Here is a 24,490-nt window from a genome sequence, read left to right on the forward strand (position 1 = left end):
ATTTGAAACAAGTGGTCTTCTGTAGTTTGCTTTAGAAATAAGCTGTTTCTAGGGCTTCCCTGGTGGCGCAGTGGTTGAGAATCCACCTGCTGATGCAGGGGACACGGGTTCGTGCCCCGGTCCGGGAAGATCCCACATGCTGCAGAGCAGCTGGGCCCATGAGCCATGGCCGCTGAGCCTGCGCGTCCGGAGCCTGTGTTCCGCAACGGGAGAGGCCACAACCACAACAGTGAGAGGCCCGCATACCACCAAAAAAAAAAAAAAAAAAAAAAGAAATAAGCTGTTTCTAAATATTAGGGTAGAGAGCACAGCATAAAAATTTCAGTTCTTAAAACAACAATAGCTACCTACTAAATGAAATAACTTTTAAAAGCAATGTAACTGAATTCCCTGAAATAAGGATTTGGTAGTTAGCTTCATTGTGTATTGTGATAGTTCAAAAAAAAAAAAAAAAAACAGAAAACAAAAAAACACTTAGCTTTAAGTTTTTTGTAATAATGTGTGGGAATTATGGGTTTTCTAAACTAATTGTTTTAAGGATAATTTGTTCAGAGGCCAAGGGAATGCCTGGCAAGTAAGCAAGAGAATAAACTGTTCTGAAAATTCTTTTTTATCATGGATATCCATGCTCATATTAAAAATAATTTTTATACTACATACTTAAGAGGATTTATCTTTCATTAGCTCATAGATTTCATGGGATTTTTTAAAAAAGAAATGCAATAGGCCAGAAATAAACATTTTGTGATAAATTTTGTCATTAATAAGAGGCTGAACCTAGGCATGATTTCAAGTGTGTGCACTGTCATGGTGAAAATGGTCATCTCACCGAAAGTCACTGTCTCTCAACAAAGCTTCGGTCCAGTTGAGTATCAAACTACAAGATACAGACTGCTATTTTCTACTCTAACTTTTAGAATTCATGAACATACAAAATATTTTATAAAGGGAACCGAATCACCCATTAATCTCCATTTGCTATATGAATAAGGAAATAGAGCTCAGTGGTTCAATTTTGTATGTAAATTCTGGTTAAAACTTTTCTACCTTGGATTCTTCTGTTATTCTAAGTGTGATCAGTAGGAATGTTCTATTACATGTTTCTCTTCAGACCTCTTGAGTCATAAGCAAACTTTCATCTTTACTTAGTTTAATAGCTAGTGTTATTGATGAGCAGTAGTATGCAGAAGAGACTGGTAATTGCTGGGTTTTCATAGCTGAAATAGATAATAATGAGATACACTTTTCATGGATAGAGGAAAATGGTCTCAATTGCTCCTGGAATATAGATGAAGAAACTATACAAAAGGCATCTTGATAAGTAGCAGATTCAAAGAGGACAAAAAAGGAACTGGAATTCTGCTGGCATAACTCTCTTCTCAACTGTATTATTTCCTTTTAAAGTCTTTTTTTAAGGAAAGGGTCCAAAAAGGATGTGTTTTCCCACAAACAAGGAAGATCAAAGTTAAATGCTCTTCTGTTATTCATTTGAGAGAGCGAGAGAGAGAGCCTGACTAATGGAAGAAATCAAGAGCATTAAGGAGAAATGGTACAATGTTTTAATACAGGTATGAGTATTTCTGATGTTTGGAATGCATGGGTGGTGACTTGGACTAGGTAGTGATCCAGAAAGAGAATCTAAGATATGTCCCTTAAGCCACCTAAAGGCATGACTAAGAACAAGTCACTCTAAACAATAAAGTAAGCTTTAGGGCTAAGAAAACACCAAATGTGGGCACTGAGCTAGAACTGAACATTTTGTGAAATGACAAGGTGTGTGTTTCCCTCTCACCAGACAGAAATGTGAGAAGGAAATGTCGCATCCTGCTAAGGGGAGGAGGGGGATGTCAGAATCACTTCTGGGGGAGTTCCCTGGCGGTCCAGTGGTTAGGACTCAGTGCTTTCACTACGGGGCTAGGTTCGATCCCTCCTTAAGAATTAGTGTCCGTTAGAGCCACCCTTACTGATCAGTGGGTTATCATATCTTTGGGTTGGGTTGGGCAGAAAGCAGGCTAAGAGCCACCACCTGGCTGAGTTTATTTCCCTCCAGCTTTGGGTGACCATCCGTGTCACCGGGAGGGCTTCCAGATCTTCGGGGAGGAGAGCGGACTGTGAGTGTGCAGAAGGTGGCCTCACCTTCTCACTAATCCTTCCCACACTCCACACGCATGGGCGCTCACACATATGAAGGGCTTATGCTCACACTGCTCGGAATACTATCTTGAGAACTCCAAGAGAGGCGCACAGGACAGGGAAGAAATGATCTCTGGTTTGAGAATTGCAGAGGGCTCTTATCTAAATAGGGTCCTCCTTGGAATGCATTTGCTGACAGAATGACCTGAGTCTAACTCAGTGGATTTAGAAAATTAATATAAGTATTGTTAAGTAATGTGACAGCATTCCTCTCCCATAATTTTGTGTGCATGACAAATATTTGTTGAACGAATGATAAACACAAAGATGTGGGCACAGCCTACCTCAGCTAGGTTGATAAACAGTAGAAGAAGATTCAAAAGAACTTCTAATTTCTATCTCACGGTGATTGTGCTTCCTCGATTACCTCAAATATCCCAATCACAAATTCTGTATGGAACAGTTCAGAGATAAATTTTCTTCTAAATCTTACATGTTATCTGACTCAGAAAATAATAATAATAGCTAACACATATTGAGCACTGATATATGCAGGGAAATGTTCATATTAATTTTTGTACATATTGTTTAAGGCTCATAAAAGTCCTATAAGATGGGAACTACTATTATCCCCCCCCCCCTTTTTTTTTTTTGCGGTACGCGGGCCTCTCCCTGTTGTGGCCTCTCCTGTTGCGGAGCACAGGCTCCGGATGCACAGGCTCAGCGGCCATAGCTCACGGGTCCAGCCGCTCCGTGGCATGTGGGATCTTCCCGGACCGGGGCACGAACCCGTGTCCCCTGCACTGGCAGGCAGACTCTCAACCACTGTGCCACCAGGGAAGCCCTATTATCCCCTTTTATATAGATGAGAAAACTGAGCTTCAGGCAGGTTAGATAACTTTTCCAACTAGAATGTGGCTTAAAGATCACAGAGCTGGTAAGAGGGAGAACCCAAATCTATCTAATGACAAAATCCATACTCTTAACTACAACTCTATATTGCTTTGTTTACCAATACATATATAAACAGATTTAAAATACTATTTAAGGCTAACAAAGACTTTCTGAGGCTGTGATATTATATATGTATATGTACATATATATATATATATGGTCATAGTCTAAGAAATATACATTGACATAGTCTAAGAAAAGTATTTTGCTAAAAATGCTATTGTTTTAGATATTACGCTTGCTTTTCTAATTAAATAGCATAAATCTTTCTCAGGAAGAGTTTTCAGAATATAGTTAGCTCTCATTGTTCCTTGTGGTTATGTCCTATAAAGTAAGTCTTAACACTGAATCAATGCATACTGAGTCACTGCTCCTAAGGGTTAGGTTCCTGGGAGCCTCTGGTCACAACATGTTTGTCAACCAATCAACATATCATCTTTTTTTGGTGTGTTTTTCTGTCTAAAGATTATAGATTATATTTATACTATATTGTTGATTAATTAACTTGAACTCATGGCCAAAGGCACTATAACTCCTGCCTGAATGTCCTTATCTAACACACCTATTTTCTCTGTAATGTAAGACACATCACAACCTTTTCACATTTAGGAACACAAGACAGCTCTTCGGCACTACCCTTGGGGAACATTTTAAGCAGCAAAATTAGCAACTAAAACAAAAACGTGAAAAATGTGGCATTAAATACATTATGAAAAGGACCCTTATTTATAGTACAAGCTGAAACAGGAAGTAAAACATGGCCTTGTTCAACCTCAGCTGGGGACACGTACCACTGCTCTGTGCATGTCCATGAATGATCTAAAAATCCCCGCAGGGTCTTGCCTTTGGGGTTACAAATAAATTGTAGAGAGTAAGTGATTTCAAATATGTTGAATCTGTGAATAATGAGGATCAACTGTGTATATAAATCACTTGAAGGAGGAAGTCACGGTAGTTGCACTGAGTGAAGCTGATGTCATACTAGCTCTTTCTTTGAAACAGCAGCTCAGAATATGGGTTCCCACTGAAGTTTTATTCTGAGCAATAATGGGTAGAAACAGCTTAATCATACTTGTGAAAAATACTATTTGAAAGTGTCATTTCAGATGGAAATTATGCCTTTTTGTTGTGGCAGGTAATGTTAAAAGCATATAGACAACATACATCCCCTGGAGAGTCTTTAGCATCCTTATCTCTGAGTTTAAGTGAGCCTTGTTACTTTCTCCATTAGGGCTCAAGTCACAGCCAGTTGATGCTTAGGAAAGCCTGGGCCTAGAGCCTGGCACATCACCTCAGCTGCGTGATGGCAGGTGGCAGTTCTTGCAGAGCGAAGTCACAGGAGAAAATCTATTGCTCAGAAATCATCAAAACGACAATAACGGAAATGGCCCTTAATCTTACCCTATTCTCACAGAATCTGGGTTTGAGAGTAATTTTTATAATGTACTGTAACTCATTAATTTACATTTACTAATCCTAAAGTGAAAAGAAGTACAAGCTCAACAATGGGAATTGTCACTGGATGTGACTTTCTGTTGTTCCCCCACTAGGTACACACTCAGAGAGCAGAGAATCTGTATGCATTGCCTGGTGCCTAGCTCCCCCGAATGTTAGTAGTATGGAGGTGAATCTGCATTACTGCATTATGATTTTTTATTTTTATTTAAAAATTTTTAATTGTGGTAAATCATATATAAGATAAAATTTACATTCTTAGCCATTTCTAAGTGTACAGTTCCGTACTGTTATTACTGTGCAGCCAATCTTCAGAAATTTTTCATCTTGCAAAACTCTGTATCCATTAAACAACTCCCCTTTTCCCTCGCCCCAAAGCCCCTGGAAACCACCATTCTACTTTCTGTTTCTGTGATTTTAACTACTCAAATTTTGACTATTCATTTCTATGAATATGACTACCTCATATGAGTGGAATCATTTAGTATTTGTCTTTTTGTGTCTGGCTTAATTCACTTAACATAATGTCACCAAAGTTTATCCATGTTGTAGCATGTGTCACAATTTCCTTTGTTTTTAAGGCTGAATGTATACACCACATTTTGTCTGTCTATCCATCTGTCGATAGACACTTGGGTTACTTCCACCTACTCCTTTATTTTAAAGTAACTATTAAAGTAACTAAAATCTAGTGAAACAAAGGGATGACAATATATACCCTTGGAATGAAGCTGTTATTATGCTTTCTTTAAACTTAGGAATTAAGCCTATTTCCTGGAGCTAGATGATCTGACCATGGCTTATGTGATCCAGCCTATTTTATCTCTCTCCTCATGCCCTACTTCACTCACTCTTCATCTAATAGGCCAAGTTTACTCTTACTTCCAGGCCTTTGCCAGTGTTTTTCCCTCTGTTTGGAATGTTTCCTCTCCTTAAATTTTTGGATAGCTCTCTTCATCTCCTCAAATCTCTGCTCAAATGTCACCTTATACAAAAGACTTCCTCTGCCAACAACAACCAGCCCTTTACTCTCTGTCTCTCTTTTGCATGATATTTCCATAATAGCCATCACCAGAACTCATACGTTGCCTTGTTTTTATCACCTACTTTTCCCACTAGAAAGAAAGTTCTATGAGGTCAGGACTTTGTTTTATTCACTACTGTATCTCCGTACCTAGATCTGTGTCTGGCATATAAGAGGCCCTCAAAAACATTTTATTTATTTATTTTTTGGTATTATTTATATATTTCTTACTAAGTGCCAAGCATTGCTCTAAGCACTTTGCAAATGTTAACTCATTTCATTCTTATACTCATCCTAGGGGGTGGGTGCTATAATTGTCTATATTTTACAGATTAAGGAAACTAAGGGCATAGAGGAATCAAGTAACTTATCCGAAGTCACCCAGCTGGTGTATGACGGAGCCACAATACAAATTCAAACCGCATGGCTCTTAACCACAATTCTGTGAGTGAAGGAATAAAGAAAGTGACCCTTAAATTACAAAACAAGAGGGAAGAGGTTGCAAATTTTCTCCTTTCCATTATTCATCTTCATGTTCTTGCTGGGTGAGAAATTGTACTGTGAATTATAGATTCCATGGGGCAGAAGACAGAATAGGCAAATTTCTCAACTGTCTTTCCTTTCTGCTGGCAGAGAAAAGCCCTGGCACATGAAGTTACACTTCTCTCCACTTGGGTATTACGTTCAGGGCTTGGTTATGGGCAGTGGAAGTTAGCATAGTACCTGCCTGACTAAACAAGAGTCAAATTTGTTTCAGAACCTGGCAGGTCGGGATATACTAACATCCTTCTGGGAATAAGATTTAGTCATTTATATTTACCAATCTTAACTGGAAGTGCAAATACCGTACCAAGAAAGGAAGACACTCCGAAATTTCAACTTCATTTTATGCTATACACAAATATCAACCTTTGGAGGCATGTTTTTTCCAGCATATTCTCCTTACAGTTTAACTGTTCCCATTATTCTCTTTCAGCGTCCTTTCTCCTCTCTTCCCTGCTGTGTACTTCACCATGTAGCATATATTTGATATAGCGTCTTGGAATTCCCCTAATGTGCCACTTCAGTTGAACCTGTAAAACACTGAGGTGATTACTAATTTATTGCTGTCTTCTGCTAAGTGCTTAATGCAAGCTTAATAAAAATCAACAGCTGTGTGTGCCTTTCCATTGTAGGAATATGCTTGTGATATATGACTAGGATAGGTAATTGTCAGGTTATTTCTTGAAAATCTTCTAAGATAATCTACCACCTCCATTTTATTGGTGTCATGGACGATGTTAACGGTCATATAAGTGGAAGTAGAAGTAAGGAGCGTATGGAGAGGAGCAGGTACTATACACCTTCTTCTTCAAAAGGCTAGTTGTGACCAAAGAGGCTAATGACATGGAATAAGGACATCTTGCCTGATCTCAGTAACATCCCAAGAGCATCAGAATTAGAATGCTAAATGCATGTCCAACCCAAAGGCCAAGGATGTAAACTTATGCAGCCATCAGGCTTTATCTCCTACCCCAAAACTCATGCACTTCTAGTCAGAGAATGACTAGTCATGGGCCTCAACATCTGCAGCATCACCCAGAACGCTCCACCTCCTGCCCCCTTGTGCTGGAGGAGAGCCTTGCTCTACAAAAGCAGACCTCTGTGTGGGATGGATAAACCTCTGTCTGTGCTAACCTTTCAATAAAATAATTTCAATTTTCTATTTTCAACTATCCTCACAAACAGTATGGTATAATGGAGTCACAAACTGCCCTAAGCTCATTTTTCTTCTAGATCCACACAGAACACTTCAGTCCTCTGGCAGAGAGCCTCTGCAGTCTGTGCACAGCACAGGACTGTGCAGGAGGTGGCATCTCCCAGCCGCAACTCACACATCAGCAGGACATTCTGTTATGCTAAAGAAAGAATATCGTTCATTTTCTTTACAACTTCTAGAAATGTGACATTTCTTCCTAGCCAGGCCTCCCCAACTCCAGCTGCTCTGAGTATCAAAATTGCCTGCCAAACTTTTAGTGCTTGACAAGGTTTTTAAAAGAAGCTCTTTAATTTGCTACTCCTATCACTACAATATCTATGTCTTCAGCTATTTCATGGCAACATCTGACTCAAAATATTTGAATTCTTGAAAATATTGGAACATAGAAGTATTTATTATATTATTTATTTGATTAGAAATAACTTCTATGAATAAACTGCAGCTTTTAATTTAAATTTAGACAATTCCCAAACAGTAAGCTCCTGTCATTCTCCAAAATAGAAAGCATAAGGATGACAGATAGCAGGCCAAGACTGATCCATCCCCACTGTTACACCTTTCCCATTTCCTTTCTTACTTATCCGAACTGGATTGATTCATTTCAGATCCCATGCTTTTAACTGGGATTTCAGCTGTTCTCTCTCCAGAGACAGCACCCCTCTTCCCCCTGCAATGCATTTCTGCTATGACATTCCACTCGATCCTTGCAAGGCCCAGGCATCCTGGCAGGCTGCTTCAGTGGCAATGACCAGGCTGATGTTCTGAAGAAATGCAGGGTAAGTGGGAAGAGTCTCCAACTCAGAAACAAGCTAAGAGAGATCTTTATTTCAGCAGGCATAGAAAGTGATGGGTTTCTTTGGAAAGAAAATTTTAAAAAATAAAGAAGCACTATCCTTTATGAGTGTCAAATGAAGAACCATTTTGATTATTCTCTATATTCTTTAAACCAGGAAGCAGCTGCTAGCCTCATTGGTGCTTTGAAATTCCTTGGTTCAATTTTGATTTTGTATTGTTTCGGTGACTTACAAAGCAGTTGGCAAACGGTTAAGGCCTTTCCATGGGTCCTGTATTGCTAAGGACACCACCTATACAGCCAGCTTCACTTTAGACCCTCCTCTGGTTTTACCAGAGCAACAGATGGATACATCAATCATTTAATTCTCAGCAAAATTTTGTCAGGCAAGTGATAATAACCTGCATGCTGTTTGTAACTACAGAGTCTCCCTGGAGGTCATCTGAGGACTCTGAAGAGCTTTAGGAAAAATCTCCAGTGGGTGAGGGTGCAGTAATGGAGGCCAAGGATCAACATATCTTTAACTTCTCATGACCTTCTACTGTGTGAGTGGGCTTTACTAATGAATCCTGGAGAGATAACTTCACCCAAAGCTTAATTCTGAATTTCCAAGTGTGCACTCACTTTCCTGCAGGATCACCTCTTTCGGGTGCACTGACTCACTTTGATTGAAAGTAGAAGTCTGCAGGAATCTGCATTAAGCCCAACATGCAAATAGTTGCCCTAAAAGCAGGGAGGGGAAACTAAGCAAGAGCACTAGAATAGGATACAAGAGGCTGGGAAACCGGCTTCTTGCCCTGGCTCTACCACTAACCACTCATTTGTGATGGTAACTCTGAGCAGGTCACCCAGACAAGGTTTCAGCTTCCTTGTTTATAGGGTGAAAGAGTTGGACTAATTATCTATAATCTTTTCTCCAGCTCTAGTATTCTCTGAATCTAAGTGGTTATATGATAATGATGATCAATAATGATAATGATAATCATTATTATAATGATAATGATGATCAATGAAATGAATCATTTTCCTGAGGCTTTCTCTCAATTATATATTTGAATCTCTAAGAGAGAAACAGAGAAAGCCTACAAGTTTGGGAAGCAAAAACAAGTTTGTGATTTTACCCCCAGTTTTATCCATTAGGTGGAATCTTATAGAAATAACACTGGAGTACTGTAATACAAATTGGAGTCATAATATTTAATATTAAAAAAACCAATATCCTGACATTCTCTCTTTAAAAATAGACAGTCAATAGAGAAGAGGCATCTTGTCCCTCTTTACCATGTAGAGCTCTCTATACACAGATCTACAGCAACAAATTTGAAAATGTTCAGGAAATGGATAATTCCTTAAGAAAATTAAAATTTCCAAACAATGCAAAATGAAAAGGTTAAACAGACTAATTGCTATAAAAGAGAATGAAAAGGTAATAAGTATCTCTCAAGTTCTGGTTAATTATAAAGCCAGATCATTCCAATGGTATTCAAACTATTTTTGATCATGGAAAAAGTTAGAAATAACTCAAATTTATTTTTATAAAACCAGGATAACTTTATATTAAAGATAGCACAATGTATAGAAAATTGTAATTAATCTCAACTATAAACATCGGTGCAAGAAATCTAAAATTTTAAAGTAGCAGATATTCAGCAATGTATTAACATAATAATACTTTATGTTAAAACAAAAAAGGAAAGCATATAAGAACAAGAAGAAAACGTAAGTGAATTACACTATAACCTAGGTGTGGGGACCAGCTTTCTACCTTTGAGCCAAAGTTCAGATGCAGTATAAGAAAAGGTTGATAGATTCAACTCAAAGCAAAGCATCACAAATGAAACGAACTTTTATGTGGCAAAAACTCCATGAGAAAAGACAAATGATGAAATAGGAGAAAATACTGTTAATATGTATCATAGATAAAGTGCTAATATTCCTAATATATTGGAAACTTTCAAAACTCAAGAGTAGAAAAAGACCAAAAATTGACAGAAAAATGGGCAAAAGACATGAACAACAATTCGTAAAGACATACAAAACACAAAACAGCCATTATACCTATGAAAAGATGCTCATTTTCATTAATAATAAGATAAATGTAAATTTAAAATACACTGAGAGATCAATTTTACCTACCAGACTGGCAAAAGTAAAAGCTTGAGAATATATTCACTTGGTGAGGCTGTGGGAAATAGCACTTTTATATAACGCTGGTGTGAATGCAAATAAGTAAAGCCTTTCAACCAAGCAATTCCATTTCAAGAAATTTAACCTTTACATACCCTGGCAATATGAAAACACATATGTGTAATATTATGCCTTTCAGCATTACTTGTATTTACAAAATGTTGGAAAGTACCTAATAGCCTAATCATAGGAGATAAGTTGGTTAAACTGTGGTCCATACACACAATGGAGTGCTATGTGGCTATTTAAAAAAAAAAAAAAAAAAAATCCCAAACTGATACGAAGAGTGCTCTCCAGGATATATTGTTAGGTGACATAAAAAAAATGCAAAAGAGCAAAAACAGAATGCTAATTTTGTACAAAAGAAAGAAGAAATAAGAAAGTATACATGTATTTGCTTAGCTGGGCAAAAACAAAGGATGAGTTAACTAGAGAGAGTGTAAATGATAAAGCAAAGGGAACGAAATGTTTAAATAATATTAAAATGTTAAAAATTGGTAAGTCTGGATAATGGTTATATAGGTAAATCTGTCAAAGAGTATACAGGCTTTTTTGGACTATTTTTGTACTCCCAAACTCATTCTATGAGGCCACCATCACCCTGATACCAAAACCAGACAAAGATGTCACAAAGAAAGATAACTACAAGCCAATATCACTGATGAACATAGATGTAAAAATCCTCAACAAAATACTAGCAAACAGAATCCAACAGCACATTAAAAGGATCACACACCATGATCAAGTGGAGTTTATTCCAGGAATGCAAGGATTCTTCAATATATGCAAATCAATCAATGTGATACACCATATTAACAAATTGAAGGAGAAAAACCATATGATCATCTCAATCGATGCAGAGAAAAGCTTTCAACAAAATTCAACACCCATTTATGATAAAAACCCTGCAGAAAGTAGGCACAGAGGGAACTTTCCTCAACATAATAAAGGCCATATATGACAAACACACAGCCAACGTCATCCTCAATAGTGAAAAACTGAAACCTTTTCCACTAAGATCAGGAACAAGACAAGATTGCCTACTCTCACCACTCTTATTCAACATAGTTTTGGAAGTTTTAGCCACAGCAATCAGAGAAGAAAAAGAAATAAAAGGAATCCAAATTGGAAAAGAAGAAGTAAAGCTGTCACTGTTTGCAGATGACATGATACTATACATAAAGAATCCTAAAGATGCTACCAGAAAACTACTAGAGATACTCAATGAAGTTGGTAAAGTAGCACGATACAAAATTAATGCACAGAAATCTCTTGCATTCCTCTACACTAATGATGAAAAATCTGAAAGTGAAATTAAGAAAACACTCCCATTTACCACTGCAACAAAAAGAATAAAATATCTAGAAACAAACCTACCTAAGGAGACAAAGGACCTGCATGCAGAAAATTATAAGACACTGATGAAGATGATACAAATAGATGGAGAGATATAACACATTCTTGAATTGGAAGAATCAACATTGTGAAAATGACTCTACTACCCAAAGCAATCTACAGATTTAATGCAATCCCTATCAAACTACCACTGGCATTTTTCACAGAACTGGAACAAAAAATTTCACAATTTGCATGGAAACACAAAAGATCCCGAATAGCCAAAGCAATCTTGAGAATGAAAAATGGAGCTGGAGGAATCAGGCTCCCTGACTTCAGACTATACTACAAAACTACAGTAATCAAGATAGTATGGTACTGGCACAAAAACAGAAATATAGATCAATGGAACAGGATAGTAAGCCCAGAGAAAAACCCACACACATATGGTCACCTTATCTTTGATAAAGGAAGCAAGAATACACAGTGGAGAAAAGACAGCCTCTTCAGTAAGTGGTGCTGGGAAAACTGGACAGGTACATGTAAAAGTATGAAATTAGAACACTTCTTAACACCATACACAAAAATAAACTCAAAATGGATTAAAGACCTAAATGTAAGGCCAGACACTGTCAAACTCTTAGAGGAAAACATAGGCGGAACACTCTATGACATAAATCACAGCAAGATCCTTTTTGACCCAGCTCCTAGAGAAATGGAAATAAAAACAAAAATAAACAAATGGGACCTAATGAAACTTAAAAGCTTTTGTACATCAAAGGAAACCATAAACAAGACCAAAAGACAACCCTCAGAATGGGAGAAAATATTTGCAAACTAAGCAACTGACAAAGGGTTAATCTCCAAAATTTACAAGCAGCTCATGCAGCTCAATATCAAAAAAAAACAACAACCCAAAACAACCCAATCCAAAAATGGGCAGAAGACCTAAATAGACATTTCTCCAAAGAAGATATACAGATTGCCAACAAACACATGAAAGAATGCTCAACATCATTAATCATTAGAGAAATGCAAATCAAAACTACAATGAGATATCATCTCACACCAGTCAGAATGGCCATCATCAAAAAATCTAGAAACAATAAATTTTGGAGAGGGTGTGGAGAAAAGGGAACCCTCTTGCACTGTTGGTGGGAATGTAAATTGATACAGCCACTATGGAGAACAGTATGGAGGTTCCTTAAAAAACTGAAAATAGAACTACCATACGACCCAGCAATCCCACTACTGGGCATATACCCTGAGAAAACCATAATTCAAAAAGAGTCATGTGCCAAAATGTTTGTTGCAGCTCTATTTACAATAGCCAGGACATGGAAGCAACCTAAGTGTCCATCAACAGATGAATGGATAAAGAAGATGTGGCACATATATACAATGGAATATTACTCAGCCGTAAAAAGAAACGAAATTGAGTTATTTGTAGTGAGGTGGATGGACCTAGAGTCTGTCATACAGAGTGAAGTAAGTCAGAAAGAGAAAAACAAATACCATATGCTAACACATTTGTATGGAATCTAAGAAAAAAAGAGGTCATGAAGAACCTAGGGGCAAGACAAGAATAAAGACACAGACCTAGTAGAGAATGGACTTGAGGATATGGGGAGGAAGAAGGGTAAGCTGTGACAAAGTGAGAGAGTGGCATGGACATATATATACTACCAAATGTAAAATAGATAGCTAGTGGAAAGTAGCCGCATAGCACAGGGAGATCAGCTCAGTGCTTTGTGACCACCTAGAGGGGTGGGTTAGGGAGGGTGGGAGGGAGGGAGACATAGAGGGAAGATATATGGGAACATATGTATATGTATAACTGATTCACTTTGTTATAAAGCAGAAACTAACACACCATTGTGTAAAGCAATTATACTCCAATAAAGATGTTAAAAAAATACTTAAAAGCAGAAATTGATAGATCTCAATCACAGTGGAGGTATTTAAAAAAATGATAAAACCAACAATTTAAAGATTTAAAAAAGAAATTAACATATTAAATGAAAAGGTCATTTGATAAAATAAGACGATGCAACTATTAAATAAAACTGCTAAGCTGGGTTTCCCTAGTGGTGCAGAGGTTAAGAATCTGCCTGCCAGTGCAGGAGATACAGGTTTGAGTCCTGGTCCGGGAAGATCCCACATGCCATGGAGCAACTAAGCCCATGTGCCACAACTACTGAGCCTGCACTCTACAGCCCACAAGCCACAACTACTGAGCCCACATGCCACAACTACTGAAGCCCGCATGCCACAAGCCCATGCTCCACAACAAGAGAAGCCACCAAAATGAGAAGCCCACGCACCACAATGAAGAGTAGCCCCTGTTCACCCCAACTAGAGAAAGCCTGCATGCAGCAACGAAGACCCAACGCAGTCAAAACTAAAATAAATTGAATAAATACATTTTTATAAATGCTAAGTAAAATAATAATAATAAAAAGATTAAAATTTGATGGAGAATATTTATTGAAACTTAATAGGAGGTTTATTCTAAAAAGTGAAACACATTTAAACCATATCAGTCAAATCAGTATATAGTCAGGGCCTTTTGCTATCAGAAAATGAAATAAGACAGGAAAATAAAATAAATTAGTATAAATATCGGGGGAAGGGAGATAAAACTAGCTATTTTCCCCCCAAATACTGTGAGAACTGTAGGTTTTATTTGCGTGTAAGAGAGAAAGATTTTACTTTCAATAAAATAAACTGACTGAAGACTATAGAGTTAACTGAACTAGACCAAGGCCTCCTCAGAGCAAGTATTTACTAGGTAATAAAGAATAGATACTCAGAGAAAACATTTGCAAAGTAGACATACCAGGCCGTTGATTATAATAATAATAATAGGACTGACAGAAGAAATTATAAACATTTCTGATAATATAAAAATTAAAAATTTGTATGGAAGAAGTTACCACAAGCAAGGTCAATAGACAATTGATACATTTGGAAAAATGACTGATAAGGCAGATAGCATATAAAGGGTCTATAACTACAAATAGTTCTTATAAACTGATGGGTAAAAAAGACTAATAACCCAATGAAAAGAAGGGTAATGGATATGAAGGGCCAAATAACAGAAAACTGATTACAAATAGTCAATAAATACATGAAAATATGGAATAAGAACAAGATTTTAAAAGTGAGTTATTACTTTATTCTTCTAAGACGATATAATAAGGTCAATAATAACTACCACTGGTAGAGATTTGGAAATGTGGAAATGTGAACTGATAAAGTAATCTGACAATAGCTATTATAATTTAAAATACACATGAACTTTGATCCCAAAATACTACTCCTTGGAATCTATACCTTAGAAATAAATGTACTATGTCAGGATATGGGTACCAATATAAATATTACAGTATTTTCTTAGTGTTACTACTCATCAGCAGGGAAATAGTTGGATAATTTATGGCACATTCACAATAAGGAATAGTGTGCAGAATGTAAAAAATAAATAAATACAACTGCTTCCTGGAAGAGGGTATACACATACATTGCCCGATTCTTCTTGCTAAGTGCCACTATAAACTCTGGACATTATACACAAAATAAATCTAAGAGGTCTCTGAAAGGTAGAGGGAAGAAGGCAGACCAGCTAGGGACCTCAGGACCTGAAGGTGGTGAGTTCCCTGAGTTTTCTTTTCACCTTACATATTCCCAGATTGCTTGCTGGAGAAGCTGGTAACCTGGAAACACCAATGGGTGCGGACAGAAAAACTCTAACAAAAGCCTACTCTCTCTAGCCAAAGAAGCATGAAAGGGGCAGCCTAGCAAGACAGGAAGTTTTAGAAAATAATAACTCTACTGCAGCCAAACACCACAGGAAAAAAACAAAACTGTGACTCCTTCCCACACCCAAATCAGCAAAGGTTAAGCAGGAAGCCTAGACTTCGACCCTCCCCAGGCTTTAACAAGGTACTCAACACCCCTGCCAAGGGTGGTCTTAGAGGAGGCAGAGAAGGGAGCTTAAACTTTCATCATCACCCGGGGGTAATGTAGCTCTTTCTCTTTCCACTGGGTGGTGTTGGAAGAGGCCCAGAGGAAAGTAGGGACTTGCACCATTGCTCAGTGGTAAGGAGGATACCAACCCCCTGTGGTGTCAAAGGAGGGCACATGAGAGCTGTAACAAAGCACCCTTAACCCTCCCAGCCTGGAAGGTATCAGTAGAGGCATAGTGGGGAGCCAGAACTTCTATCCTACTCAACAGTAACAAGGAGCCAACCCTCCTCACCTCCTCCCAGGTGTCAATGAAGGCTAAGTGAGAAATCTGGACTTCTACACCCACTAAGCAGCACACACAAAAACTTTAATTAAAAATTTTTAAGGAAAAAAAGGGAAAGAGAGAGAAGGAAGGAAGGAAGGAAGGAAGGAAGGGAGGGAGGGAGGGAGGAAGAAAGGGAGGGAGGAAGGAAAAGAGGGAGGGAGGGAGGAAAGGAGGAGACCTCTATTAGTTGACTTGGTTGGCAATTCAGGGACAACTTTTTGAATAAGGCAGAAGAAGGTGCAAAAAAGATAATTTTACCTCATTTTTTGTTAAACACAAACCACAATGACACAAACCATTAAGTAAAAAAAGTCTGGAAAGAAACACATCAGTTCTCGGCATGGGTTATCTTATGTAGTTGAGGCCCACAAGGTACAATGGGCAGAGGTAGGGAGAAAGGGATTATTAAAATGCAATAAAAAAGAATGAGGAGGGGCTTCCCTGGTGGCGCAGTGGTTGAGAATCCGCCTGCCGATGCAGGAGACATGGGTTCGTGCCCTGGTCCGGGAGGATCCCACATGCCGCGGAGCAGCTAAGCCCGTGAGCCATGGCCGCTGGGCCTGCGCGTCCGGAGCCTGTGCTCCGCAACGGGAGAGGCCACAACAGTGAGAGGCCCGCATACCGCAAAAAAAAAAAAAAAAAAAAAAAGAATGAGGAGAGAAAAGTTCACTAAAATCATACATATATGTGTGGGTAATATGCATAAAGAAACTAGAGGAAGATAGCTGGAATTAGATCTTTATGATATTGAGTATGTCTATAATATATTATTAAGAAGAAGAGTTTTATAGTAATATATTAGTATGCTTCCCTTTCATCTAGACCAAACCACAAACAAACAAAGCAGCCAACCTCTAGGAATGAATGTTGCAGTGGACTGCAAAGATGGCTGGTAATAATCCCACCTCACCTCTTTTGGGGTAATTTGTTACACAGCAATAGATACCTGAGACATGTTTATAGGTGTGTGAATGTTTAAACAGAAAAGAGAATATTGTGAATAAGAACTTAACTATCAAAATTCGTTGCTTAGCAGTGGCAGTAAGAATGAAAGAGGAGACGATTAACTTTTACTGTATACATCTTTATATTGCTTCACCAGTTTCCACAAGCATATATTATTTCCTAATTTGAAAAACATCAATCAAAGAAAAATTTTACAGGAAGAAATAAAACGTTCTATTTAGGTTTTTTTGTTTTCTTTTATTTTTTTGTTAGAATTGGCCCTGGAAAAGTCTCTTCCTCTCATTTTATTGTAATTTACTATTACTTGCTGCAGTGTTCTGGAGACCATGGTTTCAGATGGTTGTGTGTAATGTTGGTCCCATAAACACCTTTATAAATCAATATTCTTTAAAAATAAGGGCCAAAAGCATGTGCATGGAAAGTAGCCGTAGATTGGCAACTGAAACATTCTTAATCTTTCAAAAATATGCTATAAAAACTAAGTGAGAGATAGACATTAACAAAATTAATTTTAAAATATTTTCAGTAATGCAGTCTGTAAAATACATTTAAAAAGTGCATTAGCTCACAAAACCTTTTATCAACCTGTAAAATTTTCACTAACTTTCACTGTTCTTAACAGTGACACAGCAGTGATAAGTCTGCAGGAAATTTATCAGAAGCATGAGAAAATGATGTTTTCACTGTGGGTTGCAGTTTTCATTTTATCAACTTTTATATTTATTGAATACTTGATTTCTTTAGGATCTTCCTGGGTTTCTTATAGCCCCCAAAATTCCTAGCCAAGGCCGTTTTCATTCATTCATTTCAACAGATGTATATCTATAGTGACTACAATATGCTGGACACTGTGCTAAGTGCTTGGAGACAGAGAATGATAGTTTTTTTTAACAGTAGAGGAATTTTCGATAACTAGATAATGATCCAGCATGAAAAGTAAAACATTTTGAAAAACTAAATAATGTGCTGCAGGTAAAGCCACAAAAACTAGACAAAATAGATTCCATTTGAGCTGGTCTTCAGGATAGCAGACAAAATGGGGCGTTGCATTCAGGACAGACAGGAAGAATGTAGGGAAGTATGGATGTGTGGAAGAGCATGGTATGATTGAGGAAGAAAATGTAGTTTGTGAGGATGAAGGGATCTGATGGACAGAGAGTAGAAATGACAGATGTAGCACAGTACTGAAATTAAGTACACAGGCTTTTTTTCAACAAGGGTGTCAATTCAGCAGTGGAAAGAATAGTTTTTTCAACAAGTGATGCTGGAACAACTGGATAGCCAGCCATATGTGAAAGATTGGAGTCAGACTCCTTCATTGGACCACACACAAAAAATTAATTCCAAGTGATCACAGGCCTAAATGTAAGTGCTAACACGACAAGACTTTTAGAAGAAAACATACGAATAAATTTTCATGAACTTGGGTTAGGTTAGGCAAAGCTTTCTTAGACACAATCAACATAACAAACATAAGCAACAAAAGAAAAAATGAATTGGAATTCATCAAAGTTTAAAAAATTTGTACTTCAAAGAATATCATCGAGAAAGTGAAAAGACACTCCACAGAATGGGAGAAAATATTTGCAAACCATATATCTGGATAAGGGCTTGTATACAAGAATATACTTAAAAACTCCTACAACTCAACACTTTGAAAAGATAAATAATCCAATTTAAAAATGGGCTTACAGGGCTTCCCTGGTGGCGCGGTGGTTGAGAGTCCACCTGCTGATGCAGGGGACACGGGTTCGTGCCCTGGTCCGGGAAGATCCCGCATGCCACGGAGCTGCTGGGCCCGTGAGCCATGGCCGCTGAGCCTGCGCGTCCGGAGCCTGTGCTCCACAACAGAAGAGGCCACAACAGTGAGAGGCCCGCGTACCGCAAACAAACAAACAAACAAAAAGGCTTACAAATAATTTTAAAAGATTTAACAGACATTTCTTCAAGGAAGATATGCAAATGGCCAAAAGGCATGTAAAAAGATGTTCAACATCATTAGTCATTAGGGAAATGCAAATCAAAACTACAATGAGATACTATTTCATACCCACTAGGATGGCTATAATAAAAGTCAGATAATGATAAGTATTGGTGAGGATGTGGAGAAATTGGAACCCTCACACATTGTTCGTAGGAATTTAAACTGGTACAGTCACTTTGGAAAACAGTTTGGCAGTTCCTCAAAAAGTTTAACACGGGGCTTCCCTGGTGGCGCAGTGGTTGAAAATCCGCCTGCCGATGCAGGAGACACGGGTTCGTGCCCTGGTCCGGGAAGATACCACATGGCGCGGAGCAACTAAGCCCGTGAGCCATGGCCGCTAGGCCTGCGCGTCCGGAGCCTGTGCTCCGCAACGGGAGAGGCCACAACAGTGAGAGGCCCGCATACCGCAAAAAAAAAAAAAAAGTTTAACACAGAGTTACCATATGACCCAGCAATTCTAAGTATGTACCCAAGAATAATAAAAACATATGTTCACACAAAAATGTGTAGATGAATATTTATAATAATATTCATATAATCATAATAGCCAACAAGTGGGAAGAATCCAAATGTCCATAAACTGATAAATAGATAAACTAAATAAAGTTTATCCACAAAATGGAATATTACTCAGCAATAAAGAGACATGAAGTGCTGATACATGCCAAAATGTGGAAGAACCTTGAAAGCATTACGGGAAGAGAGTAACGAGGCACAGAAGACCACATGTTGTATGAGTCCATTTATATGCAATGTCCAGAAAAGGCAAATCTATAGAGATAGAAAGTTGATTAACAGTGGCCAAGGACTACAGGGTAGGATTAACGGGGAAATGGGAAGTGACGGCTAATGGGTGGGGGGTTTCTTTCTGGAGTAATGAGAATGTTCTCAAATTGATTGTGGTGATGGTTGCACAACTCTGTATACAGGGTAAAAACCATTGAGCAGTACACTTTTTTGGGGGGTTGTACACTTAAATGAGTGAAATGTATGGCATGTAAATTATATCTCAATAAAGTTGTTTTTAAAAAAAATTTATGTCCTGTTAAAAAATAAAAATAAAAACACACACTCTAGAACCAGATTACCTAGGTTGGAATCTATCTTTACCACTTACCAGTTATGAAGCCCTGAGCTATCAACAGTTTCTTAATTTTTCTGTATCTATTTTCTTCATCTATAAATGAGTGAGTACTTCCAGCTGAGGTCTCGAGGGAAATTTTCACAGAGGTGGAATTTGGGCTGGTCTCAAAGACAGTGTTTTTATAGATTTAGAGATGAAGACCTTAAAAGGGAGGAGAGAGGAACTCACAATTCTGGAGGAGCTACAGTGTGCTAAGCATTCTACATACATTAACTTTATTTAATGCCCGCTACTTTGTACTTATGAAAAAATTGACTCAAAGTGAAGTGATTACATGACCAAGTAGGAGTTCAGTGGCCGGCCCAGAAGCTCCTGCGTCTGGCCTGAGCGATGTCTGTGAGGAGGCAAATACAGACAGCCGGAAGAGGGCTCGAGCTGGAGTCTGTCTGACAGCATGGGAGGTGGGTGGGGGTAAATGGCAGTCAGACTATTTAGGAACTCTGATGGCCAGACAAGTTTTCTGGATTTCATCCCATGGGTGATTGGGAACATGCCTATAGGGAATAGGAATTGCCTATTAAAAAAAGACCATAAGCAGTAGGGATGTGGATGTATTTTACATGTAAAAATCTAAATTCGTTTTGTATGTTATTATATATAACTCAAGTGTGCCTTTCAGAAACCTTACAATGTTACTCAAAATAGGCATAGTCTGAGAAGCTTGCCTTTAGTGAATTTTCCAGAAGAGAAATTGGTTTGCTTCCACAACTGAAAGATGACTTTTATAGATGAATTAAACTCCTATCCAAGGCTAAGAGTTTGTTAATTTGAGCTGCTGATTGTTATCAAATGACAGATGGATTTTGATGGGAGTTTTTGGAGCTAAGAATAGGTAATAGAAGTTATAAAACTCATTAAAATTCTCAAAAGATGAACAAAAATTGTAGTCTCACTTTGTACAAGAGCTCAGTGAAAAGGAAAACCACCATATATGTAGTTATTCAAATGGAATAACAGGTTTGTATTGTATACTCATTTATTCAGTGGTGTCTTGTTTTTGACTAGCAGCGTGAAGTTTTGCCTCTGCCTCCTACTTGGAAAGAGATTCTTTCAAGGCCATCAACAAGCAGAGTGTCCAGCAAGCATCTGAAGTGCCTAGGGGCTGTTAGAACTGGCATGCCATGGTTGGCACCAGGCAGCTGAAGGAACAAGTTGCAGATGCACACTCAGTCCCATTTTAGGTATCCCAACCTCAAGTCATGCTGCTAGATTAGTGCCTGTGTGCGGAAAGTTTCAAATGCAAGGGTGTGCTTTCTCTCTAAGCCTCAATGGAGATCTTCTACCTCCTAGAAGGGTGCTTTTGGGGAAAAAAATGAGGGAGTGCATTTTTGTTTACTGCAATAACTAGGAGCTTCTTCTAGAATTTAGTGACTATCCTGAAAGCCATGGGACAGGCATGCCCAGGAAAGAACTGCCCTGCATTCTGCATCATTTCCAGACCTCCTTCCATATAAATTATTATCTGAGCCTCTCTGAGACTAGAACTTAATTCCATTTTAGAGACAAACAGAAAGTAATTTTTACATGGTTTTAATACACACTGAATTTTCCAGCAATGAAACTACCATGTAAATTGTGGGAAGGCTAACATTTAGTATTATTTAGCCTTATTTTAAAATGTTACATATGACCATCTATGATTAAACCATTTATTTTTTAATTACCTAGGTTTTTCAATACTGTTCCCATGCATTGATTATACAATTTCTCTATAGCTTCTTGTAGTAAAGCTTTTTCTAATCCATCCTCATTTTCTGTTGCCCATGGGAGGAAATGATCTCTAGTGTCTTTTTAAATATGAGCCTGACTGCATGCATTGCCACGAGGTGGAATTTCAAGAAAGGAGACAGGTTTTTTGTTCTCTGTCCCATGTTATAACCAGGGAATTTATTATTGTGACACCATACATGAACAAAGCTCGGCTCATTTGCAAGAAATCAAACTTTCTCATTTTCTCTACATAAGAGTTGACAATTTATCTTAGCATCTAATCTTTAATTAAGGTTATTTTCTTTTGCCTTTTATCATACACTTAACTCTGTCTGTTATTACTCATCTCGACCCTGGTTTTATTCTAATTCTATCCTTACCTCTACTCCTTCATTTTCCTGTAACTCTTCTACCAAGTGGCTCCTCATATTCTTACCTCTTTTAAATCCAAAACTACTCATTATAAGCATCAGACTACTACATTATATCTTCTAATATAATCAAACGGAACATTATATATTAAATACACAATCATTTAATTGTAAATTACTTTCCTTTTATTTCATTATATATTAAATACACAATCATTTATTTGTAAATTACTTTCTTTTTTACTTAATTATTATACTTCATTTATTATGTTGCTTTTCAAAATTATGTATATCTTTTATCTATACATTTCCTTTCAGAGTGGTAGCATGTACTTATTTGTTATAAAACTGATTATGAAATAATTGTTATATTAAGTGGCTACAGTACTTCTATTATTGAAGCAAAACATTTTTTTTACCTTTTATATCTAAGGAAGCAGAATGTGACTTATCCAAGATAACATATAAAGAATGAGCTTTGGGCATCCCTGGTGGCAAAGTGGTTAAGAATCCACCTGACAAGGCAGGGGACACGTGTTTGAGCCCTGGGCTGGGAAGATCCCACATGCTGTGGAGCAACTAAGCCCACGTGCCACAACTACTGAGCCTGTGCTCTAGAGCTCGCAAGACACAACTACTGAAGCCCGAGTGCCACAATTACTGAAGCCTGCAGCACCTAGAGCCCGTGCTCCACAACAAAAGAAGCCACCACAATGAAAAGCCCACGCACCGCAATGAAGAGTAGCCCCTGCTCGCTGCAACTAGAGAAAGCCCGCGCACAGCAACGAAGACCCAACACAGCCATAAATAATAAATATTTTTTTAAAATGATCTTTGATATCTTAAAAGTTAGAACATCTTGACTTCTCCTTCTATTCTTGGTTTATGGCCTCGTATCCACCATTAAAATGCTTCACCATGCATCACTTGGCTACTCAATAAATATAAGTCGTAGTTAGGGGTGATTTTGAGAACTTTGTATAGAGCGAGTAAGTGAGCAAGTAAGAGCCACCGTATACTGACCACACGCAGGCATCATACTCAGAACTTTCCATCTGATATCTCATATAACCAACCCCCATAATAATTATGCCAAATAGGTATGTTGTAATGTATGTTTGCAGATTAGTAAAATGAGTCTTATTTCAGTAACTTCAGTTACTTCAGTAACTTGCCTTTGATGATGAGGCTAGTAAGTAACAGGAGCCTATACTCAATTTTCAGCCTGTCTCTAATGCCCACATGTTCTGTCTCTAAAAAGGACAGTGTTCTTTAGTTTTGCATTAAGAAATATAAAAGATAAAAATAATATTTTGGATTGCAGAGGGAAGTAGGAATGCTTTCAATAAACCCACTAAGGAAATTAATAATCCCTACAAGTATTTCAAATCAAAACAATGGAGGAAAAGACACTATAACTCACACCGGTGGCTTACTGATTTTCCCTAGCTATGCCATGATGATATCCCCTTTCTCACCACTTAAACTGATTCACTAATATTGCTCCCCACAAGACTGTATCAAACAGCAAATCACAGAGTGACTTATAAAAAGATGTTATAATTTGTGGTATCAGAATGTGACTAGTTTGAACCAAGATGTGATGTGAAGTGTGAAATACTCCCAAGATCTTAAATACTTACTACAAAAAAGTGAAACATCTTATTAATATTTATAATTTTTATTTTATGTTGAAATGATATTTTAGAGATATGGGTTAAATAAAATATTGTTAAAATTAATTTCATTTGTTTCTTTTTACCTTTTTAATGAGGCTAATAGATTTTAAATGACATATTTGCCTCGCATTTGGGGCTTGCATTATATTTCTATTAGTACTGTTGTGGAGCATATACATTTTCAAATAACCAACCTTAAAATCAAGTCGTGGGAAAAAAATTGAAGGACAAAAGCAAAACAACAAACAATACTCAATACCTAGTGTGCTAGAAAAATTATTTGACTAAAGTTTCAATGTTAGTTTTGTCTGTCAGTCTGTAGAACAGATGCATACATTTTAACAAGTCATTTAATGCCTATTAACCTCAGTTTCCGTAAAATCAAGACAATAACTACACAGTAAGTTCCCCACATACGAACCTTCAAGTTGCGAACTTTCAATGATGCGAATGTGTGTTCGCATGTCCAATCACATAAGTTAGTTCACGTGTCTGTTGTACATTGTCATGTGCGCTTTTGTGTACTTTACTGTATGGTACTGTATAGAGTACAGTGTTACAGTATCTTTATTTCAAGCCCAGGATGTCTGGAAGCAAGCATAAAAGCAGCGGTATATAGTTGATTGTGTTAGTTGGGTACCCAGGCTAACTTTGTTGGACTTACAAACAAATTGGACTTACGAATGCATTCTCATAATGGAA

The sequence above is a fragment of the Kogia breviceps genome, chromosome 16, assembly GCF_026419965.1.
Source record: "Kogia breviceps isolate mKogBre1 chromosome 16, mKogBre1 haplotype 1, whole genome shotgun sequence".
Lineage (NCBI taxonomy): Eukaryota > Metazoa > Chordata > Mammalia > Artiodactyla > Physeteridae > Kogia > Kogia breviceps.